Consider the following 22,599-nt stretch of genomic DNA (forward strand, 5'->3'; position numbering starts at 1 on the left):
AAGAATTTTCTTTCTATTAAAGCAATAAAAAAGAAGGTAACCATGGTAGATGAGAAGAACAAACTTTCCTACAAAGTAGAGTTCCCTAAGAGTAAAGGAAACAATATTCAGCTTTAGCCATGGGAATTTCTAAAGGGTTTTTCTTTTGTTGTTGTTGTTGTTGTTGTTGTTAAAAAGGGTAAAGAAACAAAGAGGAAAAAAACATGTTAATAGTTAAAAATGGAAGTAACCAGCACTATCTTATCACAAACTAAATGAAGTAACTAACGTATATAGAACACACAATAGTTGCTAAGTAAAACTCTGAGGATTCTTGAAATGTCCTCTTTGGCAAATCATTGAATTTCAATACTTTAGTTATCCTCCTATATAAAACAATGACAAAGTATTCAACTGTCATAAGAATCCAATGAATATTTCATGTTAAGATGACAATGACAGCAAAAAAAAAACCAAGTATCAATAAAACAGTAATACTATCATTTTATTTTTATAAAACAGACAAACAACTCAGAAGCTTACAAGACTACACAGTGTAAGTTAATTATATTATTAAGCCTGTCTAGCTTAGGGGAAAAAGTATAAATAGGTAGCAATAATGATTATTTATCTTGAATAGTGTGGGTTCTCACAAGATAGGAAGGAACCACATTTTAGTAATCAGGGCTTCATGCTACCCTGGCTGCAGAATTTTGAAGTTGATTTAATCTTTGAGTTGTTCCTTTTCAGTCTTCATAGAACAAATGATTAATGTACGTTAGAAAAACTGAGACAGCTAAATGCAGATCTTATCAATATGTAAGCCTGTGGCCAAGCACTCGAGAAGTTGTATAAGCTGTGTATTCAAAGGGATCTTCACTGAGGGAGCTGGAAACTCAAAGTACAGTTAGGTGAATGTGAGAGATGGAGCACGATCATAAAGTAGGTCGGCTCTGGAAATGAGGGGGAAGTGTGGGCAGAGGAAAAAGGGGACACTGCGGAAAGCACTCTAGGGAGGACACAGAAGGGCGTGCAGTCGCTGACAGAAGAAACCTCACCGGTACAGTGGGTTTTATTAGCGGCCCAGAGATATACTTAAGTAGAATTTTAATATTATTACTGTACACATACCATTTTGAGACAAGATCATGCTATTTATCCCAGGCTGTCTTTGAACTCACAGTCTATGTGCCTCAAACTCTCAAGTTCAGGGGTTACTGTTTCACCCTTATACAATGTGAATTGTAAAAAAAATTAATTATTTTAACAAAGAAAAAAATGTACCTGCTGAATATCAAACAATAATAGAAAGAAGTACAACTTTCACTTCTAAACACATAAGGATCCTCCCTCAGTTTATGGACAAGAAGGGAAGGAGTCCACTTAAGTATATTCTAGAATTGACTCTGGGGTGACTTTCTGTAGAGCGTGAAGTGCTGAGCTGGGAGAGTGGTGGGAAGCTACTGTACAGTAGAGAAAACTGTAGTGGTGAGACTATCTTGTTCACTGCTGTATACTAAGTACTTAAAAAGTATATGGTAGGGATACAGAGATGGCTGGAGTTAAGAATTCACACTGCTAATTCAGAGTGCCCAGACTCAGTTCCAAGTACCCATGCTGAGATGGCTCTAACCACCTGTGACGTCAGCTGAAGAGGATCGGGCCCCTCTAGGCCCTGCACTAGCCACACTGTACACTAGCCACACTGTGTTACACTTTTCTTCAGTTTCAGAACTTTTTGTTCATTAATTCATAAAGCTCATTCTCACAGGCAAATGTTAGGTTTTGTTTGAGGTAAAGTGCAATATTTGTTACAGTATTTTGGAGATAGGGTCTCTGTGTAGCTCTGGCTGTCCTAGAACTCACTCTGTAGACTAGGTTGGCCTTAATCTCAGAGATCTGCCTGCTTCTGTCTTCCAGTCATCATCACCTGGTCATTTCTTGACTTTTTAACATGAATAAAACTATACTATATTTGTAAAAGGTTCTTAGCTTTAAAAATGTTTACAACTCAAATTTCTAAAAGCTGTATCTCTTTTTTATTTTCCCTATCAGCTCTGCACTGTTTTAGGGAGGAATACTTTTAGTAATTTTTAGGAACATAAACATCAAATTTTAACAGAACTAGATACATATCAACACCCCTCTGACCGTCAGATGTTAGAACAGTAGCCTCTCCAGGGTTCAATGGAAAGGCAGGCAGTTTTTCTCTCTCCCTACCAGTATGTCTTAATACTAACTAACTCACGTTGCTTTTGTGGATTGGCTGACATTATCAATGAGTTATTTTGAAATAATGTCTTTCCCATAAAAAACTGATGTGCAGTCAGAATAGTTGGATGATGTTATCTACCATCTTTTAAAGTTATAGTACGTTATAGAATCCTCTGACCTAAATGAAGATTTCCAATTGAAACCTAAAAAGAGAATCAAATTATCTAAGCATATACGTTACACTGTTGCTGTAGTATATATCATATTATAGGCCAGGTAAGTAATACTTGATATGTGATTTATTTTTAAAGAATTTATAAATGTCATATTTGATCAGCCTAAAAAAGTCAGTATTTTTCTTTTCCTCCTCTTATTCAGACAGGGTGTTACTATGTCACCCTAGCTGGCCTGGAATTCTTTGTATAGACCATCAACTCATTCCATCTGCCTCTGCCTCTAGAGACCTTGGACTAAAGTGGAGTGCCACCATACACAAGCCATCAACACAATTTTTCTAATAAATTACTGGAATTCGATTTCTTGAAGTATGATGTTACAATTTTAACAAGATGATCTAAACATATCTGTCAGTATTATTTTTCTATGATAGAAATAAAAGAATTATAGCCATTCAATAAAAAAAATCTGAAATTTAAGTACTATTACCATTTAAAATAAAAATAAGAATTGCCAGACCTGGTAGTGAATGCTGTTAATTTTAGCCCTTGGGAGGCAGAGACAAATGAAGTGAGTTTGAGGGCAGCCTGGTTTATGTAGTGCTCTAGGACAACCAGGGCTATCTAGAGAGACCTGTCTTAATGAAAACAAAACCAACAAAATATGAACATAAGATTATAACCAATCTTCAGCACTGACTCTGTCATAGAATTTATAATATGGAATCACACTGCAAAATCAAATTAACTGCCAAGACAATAATATAGCAAACCAGCTATTCAAATGCTAAATGATTTTACGGTAGCCATTATGGTCTAACCTAATACACGTAGTAACGTGAAGTGAGCAAGTGAGTAAGCATTATATAAACCAGACAGCTTTGCAGGCTGAGAACAATTAACTTTCTAAAGAAAAGCCATATACATTAACAGTCATAGTGTGATTTACGCCTTCCCTTTTTAAAAAGAAGCCTTCCTATAATCCCATTACTTGGGAGGCAGAGGAAGGCAGATAGATCTGAGTTTGAGGCTAGCCTAATCTACAAAGTAAGTTTTCCAGGAACAGTCTGAGGGTTACATTGACAAACTCTATCTTGAAAAACCAAAACCAACCAAGCAAACAAAAACCCATCCCAATTCCTTCACGTAGTACAGTGCCTTAAGGACACGAATGCTGACACTGATTCTGCCTCCCCCTGTACAAGTTCTTGAAGGAATGTGCAGGTCAGCCACGGTTGGCAATTGACGTTTTGTGGTTTTGTGGTGGGTGCTGCCATTTTCTATGGATTAAGGAAAGTGCAATAAATCTGAGACAAACATATTATATAATTGACTACCTTGTGCATATTTCCACTTCATATCTTATTATTTTTCCAACACGCTAGCATTTTACTATGGAAACAAATTTACTTTCCACTGCCTTCTTTCACTTAATTTTTCAGATAATGTATCCTGAACATAAATATTTCTAAAAGAAAACAGGGATGTTAATAAATGTTAATAAATCCTTATTTATAGGTAACAAGAGAAATGAAAACCAGAATGTTAGAAAAACTCATGTTCTAGTCTTAGAGCATAACTATAAGCATTTATAAGTAATGAGTTAACCTGACATATGAAAATAATAATTAAGTTGAATATTAATTTATTCACATGTGGTGGTCTTGTACTATTTGGTGACAAGGGCCTGTCTTTAACTACAGAGCCATCTCAATGCCCTTCCCCTTCACGCCAAACAACAATCACCTTCAAGGAGAAATAAACTATTGCATTGCTATATTAAGGAAAATTATGAGTCTTTTTCTTAGTGTAGTAAGACATCCAAATTACTACATATAAGAAACTGATGGAAAATATCAAGATGCAGAGTCCATGTATATTAAACATTTTGTTATGGCTTCTTTTAAGCAATCAAGTAATGTATATTGCATATATATGCAAGTTAATTGAAATACAATTGAATTCAGGTAAATATACCATGTAAATACAGAATTTTGTTTTATCTATAAACAACAAACCCTATCATTTCAAATAACTGGAAAATGTGTTAACTTCATGTGAACATAGAAGAAACAGAACAGTTAAGGACACTCACGTAGTCCCCAATAGTACTTGACTCACACATGAACTCTGGAGAAGGACAGTTGTTTTATGCTTACTTTTCAATGGAGTCCAGGGTACTATTTTGCACATTTGCAGGACTTGACTCTGTAGCACTTCCACATCATTTCTCTTAACTGCTTCTGCAGTAGTTTGCTACTACTAGCAAACAAAGTAAACTAGAAAGACTCATCAGGCAAAAGGTAATGTACAAGTTAATGCTCGCCATGTGTTAGGAGATGTAAGGGAGGTGACCATGCCACTCGGGTTAAAGCAGGGAACTAGAAGTTGTGCACTGTGTGTTGTTATGGATCACACAGCCTAAGCTTGAGTGCCCCAAGTTTTGCATACCTGGAAATAGAAAAATTCAAACTGTAGCTGTCCTTGGATGGCTCATTTGCAGTTTACAAATGTTTAACTAAGTAACTGCAGTGAGCTCATCTCTACTGGATACTTCTTTTCCAGAGCAGGTCCAGGAACTGGGTCTGGAGCCTTGAAAGTAGAAGAGAAACTACAGTAAACCCAGAGGTAGGCAGAATTAGAACTGTGGAGCAGACAACGTGAGGTCTGAAAGCAGCAGTCCTACAGCCTCAAAAAGAACATTCAGGTAGGAAAAAGCTTCTTTGACACAGCTGCCAGGGAAAGCGATTTGCTTCAGTAGACAGTCTTCACTTGCCCCAAGCCTCACAATTCCCCATCCTGGGAAGTAGGAAGGAGCCTTTAGGAAATCTCCAATGGTTACAACACTAGCCTGTGCCTGAAATCAGTGCAAACTGTAACAGAAAAGCTACAAGACCTATTGTGACTGATAAACTTGGAATTATAAATTCTTCATTTTCAGGTTATTTACTCTTCCCTCTCAATATTGTGTCTCCTGTTATCTTTTAACTGCTCTCCTATTTCCCAAGGCCTGACACTTCTGTGAAAATATTTTAGATATATTCAAGCAATGAAATGAATTTCAAGTTCCAACTTTCTTTTGTTAAGACAGGGTTTCTCTATGTAGCCCTGGCTGTCCTGGAACTCTGTAAATTAGGCTGGCCTCGAACTCAGATATCCGCCTGTCTCTGGAAGAAGGCTGGGATTAAAGGCACTGGCTCAAGTTCCAATGCTTAAAGGGGATGGCAGATAACAGGTCATAAGATGCATTTCTTAACCAATTAAAAACTGCTTTTCTGTTACCAAGACAGTCATTTGTAAAAAAATATTTCCTAGGCCCATATTAAAACAAAAACAAGCTGGTAACTCTAGAGGTTAGACAAACAGTAGGCTATTAAAAGTGGTAGTCAATGTACTAGTTAAGTTTTAGGGACCAGGAATGATGTCCTTGCACTTGATTCTCAGTAGGCTGGCCCCTTTAGAGTTCCTCTAAGAAGAGAATCCCACACTAGGTCAACTGAGTATCTGTTCTATCAAACATGAGGACTGTAATGGACAAAGATGAAATAGTGAGTGGACACAGGTAAAGGTTGAACAAATAAACCCTTTGCAGTTCTCGTACAAACCAATCTAGAAAAAACACAGTAAAAAATACTTTCCCACTCCTGGTGGGAAATACAAGCTTTCCATGTTTTGTGATGGTATGTTATAGAGAAAAGCACCCTAGAAGACAGGGACCTTGGTTCAACTCTCACTTCAATATGGCCTTGAATAAAAATTTTCCCAGCCCAAAATTCCTGTTCTACCAAATGGCAGACAACTGGCTACCATTCCACTGGGCTGCCTTAAGTTTCATTGTGTACAGGAAGCACCCAAAGCCTGCTGCATATTAAGTTTCCAATACATTGTTTTGCATCACTAAAAAATGAAACACATTCTTTTCTATTTGCTTTATTTCTGCTCTGAACATTGAGGTAAACTTAAGCTTTCATTTTCATAAATTCTAAAGCAAGAGCCATGTTTAATAAGCTTTAGATGTAATAAAAGTGCGTCCCATTCTTAGAGATGAAAGTGATTTATCAACACTGGCTTCAGAATAACTACAAGAAAGAATATATGAGACAGCTCAATTCTCACAGCTGAAGATAAACAATGATGTAACAATTTACATTAAGGATATAAAGATAGTTGGTAGAAAACAAGATTTTTCCCCTCTTCCAGTAAAGTAGAAAATAGGTGTGCCAATAGATTTGTTAGAACCTAGCTCTAGGATGCAGAACTTAAAACAACAACAACAACAAACCCAGGAAAGTAATTAATCCATGATATAGCTTGATTTTTATACAGTTAAAGAAAATAGCCTTCTACCACATATGGGTAATAATTTCCCTCTTACTGGTAGAATAGTGGGTTCCACACAAAATTATTATTTACCAAATATGGCTCTAAGATCAGATTACAACTCCTCTGCCATTTACCAAGTATAAAGCAAGTGTCACAAGCCACAAGGAATTTAAGAAAAACATTTCTTTACAGTTACTTAAAATGTATTCATACCACAACTTTCTTTCAAAATAGTTTTAAAAACTTGACATGGAAGTATATCACTCAGATAGGATTTTATCTGTATATTCCTCACAAAGGGAAAAAAAAAAAAGTCATGAGAGATTCCCTGTCACTAACTCTTTTGGAGACCTTTCACTACTTTAAAGACTACCAAGGAGGGAAAGCACTGTAGATAAATCAATATAATTTTATAATTAGCTATCATATTGAAATCTCATTACTCACAGTAACATTTCAGCTTGTCTTCTTGGCTGTTTTCCATGTATAAAGTATTAGAGAATAGTAGACCTGTCTCCTCCCTTTCGATCACGCCTGGCTTTACTTACGTATTTACTTTTGGTCTAACTGTATTATGGAGCATCTCCAGGACAACGTTATCTAACAGTGATGTTGGGGCTAGGGAGGATGGCAGGTAGGTCTCATTATGCAGCCAGGTCTCCTTTTGCCTCAGCCTCCTATGCAGTTATAGGCAACATCCCAATAGGCTTTGATTTATGACTTCTTAATAGGAACTTGGCATTTTCCTAAATACTAAAATGGGAATTCTAGCATCTTACCATTTTCTTGTACCAAAATGGTGGTTTCTGGTCTGAGATGTGAACACTTAGGAATATCGCTATATTCTTCTTTTTAAAAATAACTTGAAATTCCCCTCTTCCACTTTTTGATATCCTTTAGATTTTCCACACCTGTGTTCACCTAACACTAATTCATCTACAATATTATTATATGGAGACCACTTGATTAATTAAGCATTGTTTTTCACCAACTTTCCTGAGACTGGTCTGTAGTCTTTTATTCTATTTTACTATCATGGTATGTTTGGCTCTGTAGAAAGAACCTCAAAGTTTACCTTTTCCTCTCTTATGTTGTGAAATAGTTACCTGATGCTTGAAGTTCAAAAAAAAAAAAAAAATTCAATGTTTAAAATCTCCAAGGTCTGGTTACTCTGTGTAGGGAGTGTTTAAGTTTAGACCTTTCGTTTTGTGAGTCCAGACCCTTTCATACTTCCTTTTCTCCCTCCCTCTCTCCCTTTTCAGGATTTCCCTTTAACTAAGAACATATAGAAGTCTTAGTCATCTTAAACACACTGCCACGTGCATACACCAAAGTTGCCAGTTAAGTCTGAAAGGGATTCAGCAAGTACTAATTCATAAAGCAACTTATTCAAACTGCCCTCTACATTTTAGCCTAGCTAGTAGGAAGCCAATGAGCACAGAAGAAATTACAGCAGCAGCGTAAGAACTGAAACAACACAAATAAGAAACAATATTCAGGCTCCTTTCCTGCTTGCCACTCCCACTAAAATCCATTCCAGTTTGCCTTCTCCAGTTTGGGTCTCTACATCAGAGGTCAAGAAAGCTACAGATTTCCTCTCTAGCTTTTGGTTTTGAATGCATAAAATAACGACGATTATGTTATTTTGAAAATGTAATTTGTCAGGTTCAATGTGACACATCCAAATATGGATTGAAATTGAGAACAGTGACTACACCAGAGATGAGGAGGAGATCGGTCAATAAGAAAAAACAAGGTTGTAAAAGCAGAAGATAGACAATTATAGGGAAACGTGGTAGTGAAACAGCACAGTTAGTTACCTTAAAGAGGAACTGCTGACACTGCTGTGCTCTGCTGTGTAAAACCCTAACCCTTTCCCTTCTGTGTGCACCTCTCCTTCAAATCCTAACCTTAGGTATCTTTAGGGTCATGCAATTTAGATTAAAATCTATTAAATGTACCTTTAAAAAAAAAGGCAGAGTCTCATATACTCTAAGTTGGCCTCAAACTCGCTGGGTGGTTGGCCCTCTTGCTTCCACTTCCCCAGTGGCATAACTACAGGTGTGCTGAATCACCATGCATGGCTTATGTTTTGCTGAGCTTGGGGCCTTAGGCATGCTCGGTAAGCATTCTACCACCTGTGCCATTATTTACCTACTGCTAAATCTACTTACTTTAAATATTTAAGTTTCAAAAAAAATATTCTTGTGTATAGTCATCATCCATGGCCCTGTTCTTAGAAGGGCATTTTTACACAAGTGCATTCTCAACTCCGGGCACATTCCAGTCTTCTATCTTCTTCCTTTCCCTCTCCATTAGTCCTCTTTGCTCCCACTATAGCTTTATATCAGGGTTATATACAAATACATGGTTTTACATATTTTTATCACATCTAGCAACTGAAAGTGAGAATGTATATGGTTTTTGTCTTTCTGAGACTGGCTTCATTCACTTTCATCTACTTTGCTCTTCTGAGTGGAAAGCATTCTATCTGTGTCCATACACCACATTTTCTTTATCCATTCCTCTGCTGTACCTCTGTGACTTGACTTGGAGGCCTGGTTTGGGTGCGTGACATGATAGATCTATTTTTCGGTCTTTGAGAGGTGTTCATATTGATTCTCACAGTTGCTGGACTACCTCACCCTCCCATCAGCAGTATACATGTGACTTTCCTTTTGCTCAAAGCCTTGCCAGCATTTATTATTATTACTTGTTTTCTTAAAACTGATCTACTTTTACTTCCCATCAGTCCCTGTATCTGTAGAAATCCATTCCGGCTTTCTGAACATATTCAAACCCCTTTTCTTCCCTCAGTGAGCAATGATCTTGCTTAGAATGCAATCTCTCCACTTTTGACACATGCTAAAACTACTTCTTCAAAATCAACCTTAGTTTGACCTTCTTCTTGAATTCTTCTCCCCTGCTTCCGTCCTCACGGCGACACTCAGAACTACTAATGCTCCTGTGGACTAATAAACACCACAAGTCATCGCCATCCTTGTACTGCTCTATATTTTTGGTGACATGGACTATGTGCTTAAATATAGAACATTGCCTATATGCAATATTGACACATAAGGTGTACAAAATAACTAAAATGTTCTTAATAAATCAAACATTAGACTTTGTTTTGCAATTTCAAATACCAGAAAATACATTGGGAAAACCAAAATTCCACTAGTTGATGTGGTTTGAATATGCTTGAGTTAGGATGTGGCCCTATTTAGAGGTGTGGCCTTGTTGGAGGAAGTATGTCACAGTGGGTATGGGCTTTAAGACCCTGATCCTAGCAGCCTGGAAGCCAGTCTTCTAGCAGTCTTCAGATGAAGATGTAGAACTTTCAGCTCCTCCTACACCATGCCTGCCTGGATGCTGCCATGCTCCTGCCTTGATAATGGACTGAACCTCTGAACCTGTAAGTCAGCCCCAATTAAATGTTGTCCTTATAAAAGTTGCCTTGGTCACAGTGTCTCTTCACAGCAGTAAACCCCTAAGACAGCAGCTAAAATGGATTATCTAAAACCCCAATGAGAACCTAGATGCTCATTAAGAATCCATGAAGCCGGGCGTGGTGGCGCATGCCTTTGATCCCAGCACTCGAGAGGCAGAGGCAGGCGGATTTCTGAGTTCGAGGCTAGCCTGGTCTACAAAGTGAGTTCCAGGGCAGCCAGGGCTATTCAGAGAAACCCTGTCTGGGGGGGTGGGGGTGGGGGGAAATCCATGAACTTATTTACTGAGCTGTAAGAAATTTCATGAATTTATTAATTAAATTAGTAAATTAGGGAAGGAATACCTTAAAAGTAGAAACAAAATACTTCATTTCAAAGTATCTACAACACACACCTAGACTCTATGGACTAAGTTTCTTACATAGCTTAGTGGCAGGCCTTGGATTAGAACCTGGATTTTGACTCATTCTGAAGCTATAAAACAAACACTTTTGTCTTCTACAAAAAGGTTTAGTATGCAAAGTGGGTATATGTGCATAAGGTTCCCTATTTCTGAACGTCATGAAACATATGAAATATAAAGAAATAGACTTGGAACTAAAACATACACTTATTAATATAAGTTAATATATTAATAATATTATTATATTAATATATTAATTATAATTATAATTAATTATAATAATATTATACAACTTATTAATAATATTATTATATAACTTATTAATATAAGTTAATATAGTATTAACATATTATTAATATATAACATACATGGTGTAGTTTTAAATCTATATATAAAATTCATAAATACAAATTTGAAGGTTGTTTTAATTACTTTACGCAAGTAATTTTACCTGGTGATAGGAGATGAATGATGTCCTATTTACTGATTACTATTTGGATTGTAAACACAGCATGTGGTTGCAGTTTTCTGTAACTAGCTCTAACAACTTTATTTCACATATTAAAAAAACCAATCTATCCATGGCCTGGAGGTGGGGTGAGATGACAGTCACGGCACTGGCATATCTCTAAGTATTCTTCACACAGGTCAGAGAAGACCTCAAGCGGAGAACAGGAATGAGGGTAGGAAATAAGGGACTGTTCTCCACACATAATAAGCTCTGCTGGTGGCTATGACTAGAAAGAACATACTTTTTCCTAAAGGGAAGCTCTTAGATTACAGCAATGGAATTGAGACAGTGAGGGAGGGAGAGAAAGGTGGGTCTGAAACAAGTAAACCAGCACCCTGACAACACACACACACTACCAGCTTTAACAGAACAACCGACCAAAACTCAACTCACTGACTCCTACCCAATAATGCATTGCAAGCAGCGTGGCCCTGAAGCCAAGAACCTTTCCTATCTTAACACACTCAAGTATCACTGATCACTACCACCAAGCTTTCTTGCATTCATCCCCCTATTACTACCGTAATGTTCTGGCTCTGCTATCTGTTACCTTTATAACCAATTAACAACAACCGTTTAACTGATACTTTGTCCTACTCAACAGCTTTTCTTCTTTTTTAAATATTTATTTATGTGTATGAGTATACTGCCACCATCTTCAGACACACCAAAAGAGGGCATTGGATCCCATTACAGATGGTTGTGAGCCACCATGTGGTTGCTGGGAATTGAACTCAGGACCTCTGGAAGAGTAGCTGGTGCTCTTAACTGCTGGGCCATCTCTCCAGCCCCTCAATAGCTTTTCTAAGCTGTGTTTTACAATAGCAACAGGCCTATTAACTGCCCAAAGTATAACCTGGGTCCTATCATAGTGTTCCTATGAGAAGCAGGGGATTTTTATAATTGACTGGTATTGACTTTGGGTACACGTCCTTGGCGCTGATGTAGGGAACGCAAAGGAGGAAAAGAAAGAAGGGAACTTAGAAAACAGAGCCAAGAAAGTTAGTGTGAGGTTTGTATATGCTTGGCCTAGAGTGTGACACCATTAGGAGGTGTGGCCTTGTTGGAGTAGGCATGTCACTGTCCTTGTGGGCTTTAAGACCCTCATCCTAATTGCCTTGGGGAGTCAATTTTCTCCTAGGGCATTCAGATGAAGATGTTGAACTCTCAGCTCCTTCTGCACCACGCCTGCCTGGATGCTGCCATGTTCCTGCCTTGACAGTGAATTGAACCTCTGAACCTGTAAGCCAGCCTCAATTAAATGTTGTCCTTATAAGAGTTGCCTTGATCATGGTGTCTGTTCACAACAATGGAAACGCTATGACAATTAGTTACATGAAATCACAAATGAACTGGCATCAAGTTCACTGTACCTGTTCATCCCAGTATTTCAACACTTGTAATACCCAAGGCCAGCTTAGGCTATAAAATAAGATGCTATTTAGAAAAAAAGAAAAAAAAAGTACCAAGAGGGCCAAATGAAAGGAGAAAATTTAAAGCTTTAATAACAGTACGGACGTTGTCAGGTAACTGGGCCAAATGATTTATAATGTGTTTGCTCGTTGAACACTGCAAATAATCATGTGAAGCAGGTACTTGGTCAGATGAGCACACACTGCTTCACTTACATCACTGAAATAAATACAAGTTATTATATAGCTACTTCCTCATCCCGGTGCTTAAACCAGGTCACTAAGTATTCTTATATTGGTGTCAACAATATCAGAGAGCATCATATACATGCCATTAGTTTGTCATAGACTGACTGTACTTATCTGTACACGAGTGTATAAGGGATATGTACATAACACATGCTACTTTAGTGCTAGTAGAGAGCTCATTTGGAGGGACCCGAGTTTGATCCCTCGTACAGATAATTTTTTAAAAAGCCAGGTGTGTGACCTGCATAATCCCAGGCTTTAGGAGGCAGAGAAGGTGTATCCCTTGGGCTTTATGTCCAACCAGCTTAGTTGAACTGGTAAACTTCAGGCCAGTGAGAGATCTTGTCTCAAAAACCATAGTGAGTAGGCTCCTTACAGGAGGTGTTCCTTTGGCCTACATATGCATTTGCACGCATGCACAAATAGTATTTAAAAATTACCTACTTTCCTGCTATTTAAATGTACAATAGAACAGTAAAGGTTCACAGTGTTTTTGTCTTATAAAACTCAAAATGAAAAAGAATATGTAAATGTTTTATAAGTACAATAACTGACAAAGAAAAATGTAGCTTATACCTATTTCTGTCATCACCTGCAAACAGCAAGGCTAGATAGGAAGGACATTTTCTAAGATATTTCTATGCTACTATGTATTCTATGAGCCCAGGGTAATCTACTCAACACCATCCTGGACCACAAAGAAGACGTATCTGCAGACCCAGCAGCACTAGGGAAGAATGACAGCACAGAGCACAAGGCAAGCTTTATTAGCTTTGGCTGGTGAGGGGTTATGGTGCATTCTCCAGCAGTGAGATACAGATCTAAATGTCTCAAGGCCCTCCTACTCAGAAAGATACCCAAGTGTAACCTGGATTCTTAAATGCATTTGTTTTCTTTCTTTCTTTTTTTTTTTTAAAGATTTATTTATTTATTTATTTATTTATTATATGTAAGTACATTGTAGCTGTCTTCAGACACTCAGAAGAGGGGGTCAGATTTTGTTACGGATGGTTGTGAGCCACCATGTGGATGCTGGGATTTGAACTCTGGACCTTCGGAAGAGCAGTCGGGTGCTCTAACCCACTGAGCCATCTCACCAGCCCGCATTTGTTTTCAAAGTCAAGGAAGTGCACTGACTTTAAACCTTGGTAGGCTGTGTGCATCATTCATTCACCAATATTTACTACCAGCCTCTGTGCTAAAGCATTGTATTGCAGTGTTAAAGGACTACTGGGACAGGCAGCTGATACTGCCATGCCCGGTGTATCCTTGCAGTATACCCAGTGAGCTTTCCTTTTACCAAAAGAAAATGTTTAAAACAACTTAGTACAAAATATTGAAAAACTAAGACAATTATAACAAATTGGTAAATCCTACAAATAAAGCAATGTTAGCCATCTATAAATCACCAATAAGAAAGTACCGTTAGAGCCAATGATCAGTTACAGCAGAAAAAAGAGATGTTTTAAAAATATTTTCCAGAAGTTAATGAAGTGTAAAGCAAATCTGAGTGGGACCCAAGGCTCAAGCTTTCCTTTCACCAGCTGAGTGTGAGCTGTGTCTCTCCTCCTCAGCTACTGTTTCTCTGGATGGCTTTATGACAAGAAATGCTGTCAGAGGATACCATCTGAGGACTTAACCATGTCAAGCTCTTCACAACACTCACAAGACTACTTCAGTTTATAAAGGCTTGGACAAAGCTCTGAATCATCAGTAAAGAACTATGATAACTAATATTAGAACCACTCATTTATTTACCAAATAAGTATAGTTCAAAACAAATGTAATCTTTAAAATATCCATCCTCAAAATAACCTCCCAACTATACAATGCCTGGGGTTCTTAGTATCAGATAGCCAACCGTTTGTTGACAAGTAGAACTAATCCACACTTTCACAAAATTCTTTACGTTGCTACCCTACTAAATGTACCAAACCGAAAGGAATTACAATTCATAACAAATCTATATTTCCTCAACTGACAAACTTATCTCTAGCCTCAATCTCACGCCTAAATTCCACTTTAAACATTGAATGAACTGCCCACTTGATGCTATGAATTCTCAGTTTAGAAGGCATCTGAGAGCTGATGTTCAGAAGCAAGCTCCCGACTGCCTAGCCCAGTCTCAACCTGCCCTTTCCCTCCTTTCCCAACTCAGTCAACAGCAGCTCCACACTTCCAACTGCTTTGGAAACCCCTTGGGAGTCCCTCCTGAATCCCCTTTCATGCCTCACATACGATTCATCAGCAGCTCCCGCCCACACAGGGCCTGGAACACATCCACACTCTGACCTTTTCTCACCCTTTACTGTTATTACCCTGGTTCCAGCCACTCTGCCTCTCATCTGGATCACTGTAGCCATTTTCAATGATTTTTCAACCATTTTCTTTGCTTACACCTTTGTTCTATTTTCATAATCTATTCCACACACTGCAGAGTAATGTTTTAAAAAGGAAGTTAGTTACCTGTTTAAAGAAGACTATACAATCAGTTAATGATGTATACAAAGTATTTGACATCGTCCAAGACCCAACTGCGATAAAAAATTTTAATCAACTAGAACTAGAAAGGCAACTGATAAACAGCACCTACAGAAACCATTCAGCCAATAGATCTCTCGAGATCAAAAACTGAATACATCCTGAGATCTGATAATAGGTAGCAAGAGCTGTAAGACAAGAAAAGAAAAGGCACACAAACTGAAAAGGAATTAAAATGGACTGGGCTCACAAGTATACTGAAAACTCACAGAACCTATCTAAACAGTTTCAAAAGTCTCAGAATACAATGTGTGTCCTCAGAAATCAACTATATTGGTGTATGTTAACAATGAACAATTAAAAGGCAAAGTTTAAAATATAATAGCCATTTACAACTGCTTGTAAGGCCTAGGTATAAATCTACAAAAATGTGTATAATATGTATGCTGTAAACTACAAAAAGTAGAGGAAGGAAATAAAAAACTAAGTAAGTAGAGAAAGAGACTATGTTCATGGACTGAATTAATAAGAATGTAAATTTTCTTCAAAACTGACCTACAAGTGTAGTATAATTCCCACCAAAATCCCAGTGGTACGTTTTTAATATGAAAAAGAAACAGAATAGCCAAAACAATTAAAAACAATAAAGTTAGAAAAACTTGACAATTTATCATGTAGTTACAGCAATCAAAATAGTGTAATACTAGTGGGAAGGGCAGATCCAAAGAAAAAAGAAAAGAATAGAAAATCCAGAAATGAACCCTTGCCATTATAGCCATGTGACTTTTGTCAAAGTTGTAAAAGCAATTCAATTTATTCTTAAGGCAAATATTCAACCCAAACATCAGACCTTAATATAAAAATTAAATCAAAATAGATGACACATCTCTGTATCATATTCAAAACTTTTAGAAAACTTTTATAATAGGAAAAACATCTTTGAGAACAGATGAGTTCTGAGAGTTAACAAAAAGGTAAAATCCATAGAAGATAAAGTGAGTAGAGATAATAGCTAGACTTCACCACAAAAACAAAAAACCTTCCATGTAAAAGACGCTGTGAAGAGGCTAGAGACGTCACACGCTAGGAGAAACTCTGCAGATCGCTAAACAAGAAACTTGATCTAGACGGCATAAAGAATCTCTAAGCTCAGTAAAGAATGTAAAACATGTATAGAATCTAGGACCACACCACTGAGGATACACCAATAGCAAAGAAGCACATGAAAACATATTTACATGTATTAGGGAAATACAAATTAAGCTACAATGAGATATTACCTATTAGGCTGGCTGAGATGAAAAAATTGACAATACTAAGTGCTGGTGAAAACACAAAGAAACCAGATTCTTGTACAGTTCTAAGTGCAATGTAATTGGCACAATAACCCTGGAAAGCCAGCTAGCCAGCCAGCCAGCCATCTTTAACAAGCAACCATCTTTACTTTTAGAAACTAAAGAAAACGAAGCATGATTTGGAAAGAGCGTATACCAAACAGTGGTCAAAGAAGAATCACCTATTCTATGCCTTTTCTAATTCCCTGATCCAACAACTGTTATATGTACCAATAGTTCATTCCTTGTTAGTGCTGAAACTATACAGTTGTTGGATGTACTATGGTTTAATCATATGCTAATCTGAAGGATTTTGGATTCTCTAATCTGGGGCTATAAAAATTCGGCTGGGAGTTGTGTGGTATTTCATACGAAAACTCAATGTTAAAAGTCTTAATGGTTGCTTCCCCCCTCACATTCTTTGTATCCAGTTTACTTGCCCCTATATCTATCTGAGTGCCCTCATCCCATTCACATATATATGCCACATCTCTGAGGCCAAGTAGGAACATTGATTTTCTATGCCATGTTGTGACTAACATCCACCATTTGGCACACTTCACTGCCCTGATGACCATATCTCATTGTTAGTGAGAATAATAGTGACCTGCTCACTCAAGTAACTATACAAAATCTGACTACTTTCAAGAAGCAAAAAACCTTTCCAATCATTAGTCTTTTCTGTTGAAATAGGCAAGGCGTCTTTTGTAAAAACGGTACTTCTGTCCAGCAACACAGAGGAAACCTCGGAATCCTCTGCTTCCATGAGAGCCAAACTGACTCACCACTTCTACCTGGGTGCACTCACATGCACACCCAACACACCACTCACAGCTTTATTCTCATTATGTCAAACTGGAGACCCCAAAGTGCTGCACACTAATGAATGTTTTAAAAAATTATAGTACATCCCAACAATATTATGCTTTTTGGTACTAACAAGGAATGAATACCGATTCATACAACCATCTGCATGGATCAAGGGTACTAGAGTCAAAATAAAAAGCTAATTTCAAAGGTAACATAATGCATGGTTCCATTTATGCAACTCTTAGTGATAAAACTAGTATTGTTGGGGAACAAATTGGTGTTTGTCAGGGGTTAAGGTTGAAGGAAACGGTTAGACTATGAAGGAACAAGACAAGAGTTTAATGATGATTGAAAAGTTTTACTCTGACATCAGTCTAACTATGATGACTATCTAAATCTATACACATTATAAAAAAGATACACACACACACACACCAATTAATAAACCACGGTCTAAGATGTAAAGAAAAGCAAATTAAGTTTTATCTGAAGACTCTTGTTGGCTTCCTACCTCATCTTGGGTAAAATCTAAAGTCTAACTGTAGTTAAAAGCCCTACAGGGAATGTACATACTTAGGTATCATTTCCTATTTTCCCACTGCCTCACTCAGGTTCCTAAGGTGTTCCAGCTCCTGGAAGATAGCAAACAGGCTTCCCATGCACAGGATACCTGCATTCGCTACATGTTGTATTTGGAAACCCTTACCTGTATCATTTCATATTCAAATACCTGCTCAAATACTACTTATACAAAAATCTGTTTTCTTCCATGTAAATAAAAATCACCCCTTTTTTCCCCCTACAAAGGAGTCTTAAAACCCTTACACAAAACTCAAACAACTTCCAAACTTCATTGTTCCCTTGGTCTGTTCTTAGTGAATGTTGTCAGGATCACCAGGATCAATCCAGGAATATGTGATCTTTACCTCTACTTCACACTCAGTTTTCCCTCCTCAAGTCCACTAGCAACCCCACTCTTCACTTTCACAGCCTGAATTCTGATCACTATCCACTCTAACACAGCACTTCCCTAAAGCATTTTCTCCACTGTAGCCAGTCTTCAGAATGTTAAGCACTGTGTTCCATCAGTAACAAGACAAAGCCTTCTTTATAGAGTACACAAATATCTTCATACTCTGTCCTCTTCCTAGTTTACCATCTTACAAACCATTAGAGCTTAATGTATCAAGGGGCTGGGCAGTGGTGGATTTCTGGACAGCACTTGGGAGGCAGAGGCAGGTGGATTTCTGAGTCCGAGGACAGCCTGGGCTACAGACTGAGTTCCAGGAAAAGCCAAGGCTATACAGAAAAACCCTGTCTCAAAAAACCAAAAATTATTAATTAATGTATCATGGAACTATAAACAATTTATAGACCTTCCTACCTCCATATTAAGGCATACCTTTTCCTATGTGAAATGAAACCTCTACCCTCAATCTATGTATCTCTTCCTTGTCTTTCTAACTCGGAGACTAGGTGCAATCTCTCTCATGTGAGACTCTTTAATTGCCTACTGAATCAGGCACTCCCTCCCATAGATTCCTAAAGGGCTCTGTCTAACCCGGTCATAGTATTTGTCACATTTCTTCTGCACACATCTCTAGAACAAGAATGACGTTTTAGTAATCTGGCCATCCCCTTCACCTAGTAAGTACCTGATGCAAACAAAGCAGGAATCCTAAACTACTCAGTCATTAAATCAGGAGTTGCAAGACAACTATGGGTAACATACTTTTTAAAAAAAAGTATAGGACTGAGACACCATGGAAGAGCTCCAAGATTTCTTTGCACAGGTGTGAAACTGAAGCAAATAAGCCCGGAAGTGTCTTCTGGTTCTTTTAATCGTATGACACTATAAACACATTGAAATACTGATTAGTACCTAGTTTTAGTTATAAGATTACTAGCTCAATTTTCCCATGGCCCAGATATCTTTCTCTAAAAGTACTTCTCGTTCTACTTCCAAACTGCAACAATGGTATAAGACGGTCATCCTCCAAATCTATGTCACTGTTCAGGAGTGGAAAATCTCATGAAAAGAATGAAGATGTCTCACTCAGGCCAAACAATCACTTCAGCTTAAAAATCTTTCAGTGTGCAAGTATACTCTTTTATGTAAGAAAGCAGAATCACCGTATGTGGAAGTGGGAATTTTCTTTTGAAATCCCCATTTCCTCTTATATTTATTTTTCCATTTTCTGGGAAATCATCAAGAAGATAGCAGACTAGCACTTAATTCGAGTATAACTGCTACATGCCAGTCACAGAGTGAATACCAGCACTTCCCTCACCCTTGGTGTACACACAGAATATGTTTGTGCTAAGTGGTTTTATACTGAACATGTACTCTGTTCTGAATTCTTTTCCCCCTGAGACAGAGTCTTATGTATTCCAAGCTAGACTCAAACTCACCAGAAGGCTAAGGATGACCTTGAACTCCGGTATCCTCTCGCCTCCTCCACCCCAGGACTGGGATTACAGATATTCTTTAAACATCTTTTTTTTTTAATCAAAACTGTTTGTGACTGTATTGCCTACTTCTCTATAACTATATCTATTTATGATAAACACCAATAGAAACCTATAATCCATAAATGTTAGTATAAAGTAAGAACAAAGACACAAGACAATAAGAATAAAGTAGTGCTGGAAAGATGATTCCCTTTAAAGACTAGAATTATAACCAAAAAAAGAATATGGAAGCAAATGTATATTTATCCAAGAGGCTTTATGTACAGTTGAGTTCTAAAAGGCACAGGATTCATTTTCCATTTTTGGTGCTACTTCTCATTGACGCCAACTAGGATCCAGGTAGATACTGTGCTAGGTAATATAACAAACACAGAAAATATAGTCACAGTTACTATGTAAAATAGGCAATACAATATTCATTTTGGAAGAGACATCTTGTGTATACACCCTCACACACATAATACAAAATAGAGTCTTTTAAAAAGTTTGAATAACAACAACTAAACTCCAGTGGTAACAGTTAATCAACAGTATTTACTATATCTGAGTAATATGAAATTAGACTCAGATGATTTTAAAGCCAGATCTTTTAAAATTAAACCTCTAACACACTGAAATTAATGTACTTAATTGCTACAACATAGACTGACAATCTGACAAGTTAACAGATTAACTCAAAAGCAGCATTGTCTCCAGTGTCTGAGAGGAATTAAGTCAGGTGACTTAATTTTCTACACCTGTAACCTCAGCTCATTAGCATTCTTCAATGGTTTCTCTGCCTAAAAACCTCCCTGATTAGTTCTGCAAGATCAAACTGTTCAGATGAAATTGTTATTTCTATTCCAAAGTATTTTCTCTCACTGGTAAATCATAAAAAATCATCCTGCTGACCAGCAGTATCTTTGGATCACACAACTTCACAGACAGGAAGTCAACATGGTATGCTCAATCCTGCTAACACTATAAAGTTAACATTAACACATAAAAGGTCAAATGAAAAGTCGTTAATGCAAATATATGTGTGTAAAATGCTAACACTCAATTAAACTAGGAAGTAAGAATTTACTAATCAAAATTACTCTATAATGGACCCATGTCCATGAATATTTCTCTTAATAATCAGCATACAGTTCTATCTCCTATTTCTTTACATTCTTGCCTTTCTTTTTTCTCTCCTCCATTGACCTTCCCAACTCTACATTAGTTATTAGCTTCTGGGACTTTAACTAGAAGGCCTTAATTTAGTCACTTCTTGTTGTTCCTTGAAAGAAACAAGAAGGCCATGTTCTCTAATAAGGCAAATAACAGAGCTCATATTTTTACATTACTTCTGCTCTCCTCTGCTGGACCTGTCTGTGAATCAGACTCTTTTCCTGAAGCCCCGGGAGCTCATTCCACAGTTGATTAGCAGACGAGCAACACAGAATCACAGACACTCACTGCCACTTCATTTATTCCCCAAGTAAGACCACAGTGTGCCAAATCTTAACAGACAACAAGTGCATGGAATGTGAGGGCTGTCTTGGCTGTTTTTATACTATTGGGTATGTTGGTGAGTGCACGCACCTACCATGGTATGTGTGAGGTCTGAGACAACATGGAGGATTAGGTTCTCCTACTGTGGTGGACCATGGACTGAAACTTGGCTTGTCAGGCTTGGCTATAGGCAATTTTACCTGCCGAGTCAACTCTCAGGCCCAGTGATCGAAAGATAGATCGATCTACCTACCTACCTACCTACCTACCTTCCTTCCTTCCTTCCTTCCTTCCTTCCTTCCTTCCTTCCTCCCTCCCTCCCTCCCTCCCTCCCTCCCTTCCTTCCTTCCTCCCTTCCTCCCTCCCTCCCTCTCTCCCTCTTCCCTTTCTTTCTTTCTTTCTTTCTTTCTTTCTTCCCCTCTTTCTTTCTTTCTTCTTTCTTTTTTTGTAATTCAAGAAATACTTTGTGTAAATGGCTCAAGGATTTTTGGCCTGTTCAGTTTTTAAACGTTAGGAACTCTAGAATCAGCATTCACTAGGTAAAGGACAGCCTGCGTCAGGAGAAGGCTGACCAGTGTTAATGTACAGAGGATGGTCACTGCTAAAGAGAGTGCTGGATCTTTCCCCTCCTGTGCAAACACCATTATTCTTATGTCAGGAATCGAAGCAAATAACTGGACTATTTAGTTCATAAAGTGAGTGCAGATCAACCGTCTCAAAGGGATTAAATAAGTGACCTTTAAGTTAGTTAAGCTATATAATTATACATGAATTATTTTTCTGTTTTGCCTTTAAAAGCTGCTATATCCCACGGGGTGTGGTAGCACATGTCTGTGATCCCAGGTACTTTGAAGGCTGGGGCAGAAGTACAAGCTAAGAAGTCAGTCTGGACAACTTGGCTAGACCTTGTCCCAAAACAAAGAAAAGACTGGTGTGCTACCTTAATGGTAGCCCATTGCTTAGCATGCACTGAGTTTGGTTCTCCAGACAGAAGGAGTTACTATTACCCCATTTCATGTTCATGTCAACAGCCTAGCTGCAAATATAATTAATCAATTTCTTTAGATTTCTAGGATTCTTTCTCAAAAGTTTTGCTAGACTTAAACATGAGTTATAACATTTTCCTAACAATTTAGGCTAAGCGTAAGATTAGAAGCTCAGCCAGGCTTATATATCTACATCACATCTTTAGAGAGGCAGGACTGCAGTGAGCTCGAGGCTAGCTTAGGGTACATGGCAAACCTCTTCCTCAAAACAAAGCAAAACTCATACACTCGAAATCTGAAGTCTACTGTAACCCATAACCT

At 37.8% G+C, this 22,599-nt stretch overlaps 1 protein-coding gene across 5 annotated transcripts in view; it reads right to left on the reverse strand.

The window, feature by feature from the left end:
- The window catches only part of Tab2 (TGF-beta activated kinase 1/MAP3K7 binding protein 2), a 50,608-nt gene that overhangs the window by 22,600 nt on the left and 5,409 nt on the right, over nt 1-22,599 (reverse strand). The window contains exon 2 of one of the 5 annotated variants that reach the window (XM_011243203.3): nt 4,821-4,961. The exons of the other annotated variants lie outside the window; for them this stretch is intronic. The gene's annotated coding sequence lies outside the window, so the exon portion shown is untranslated. The remainder of the gene's footprint in view (nt 1-4,820; nt 4,962-22,599) is intronic. 5 annotated transcript variants of the gene reach the window in all.

The sequence above is a fragment of the Mus musculus genome, chromosome 10, assembly GCF_000001635.26.
Source record: "Mus musculus strain C57BL/6J chromosome 10, GRCm38.p6 C57BL/6J".
NCBI classification, from domain to species: domain Eukaryota; kingdom Metazoa; phylum Chordata; class Mammalia; order Rodentia; family Muridae; genus Mus; species Mus musculus.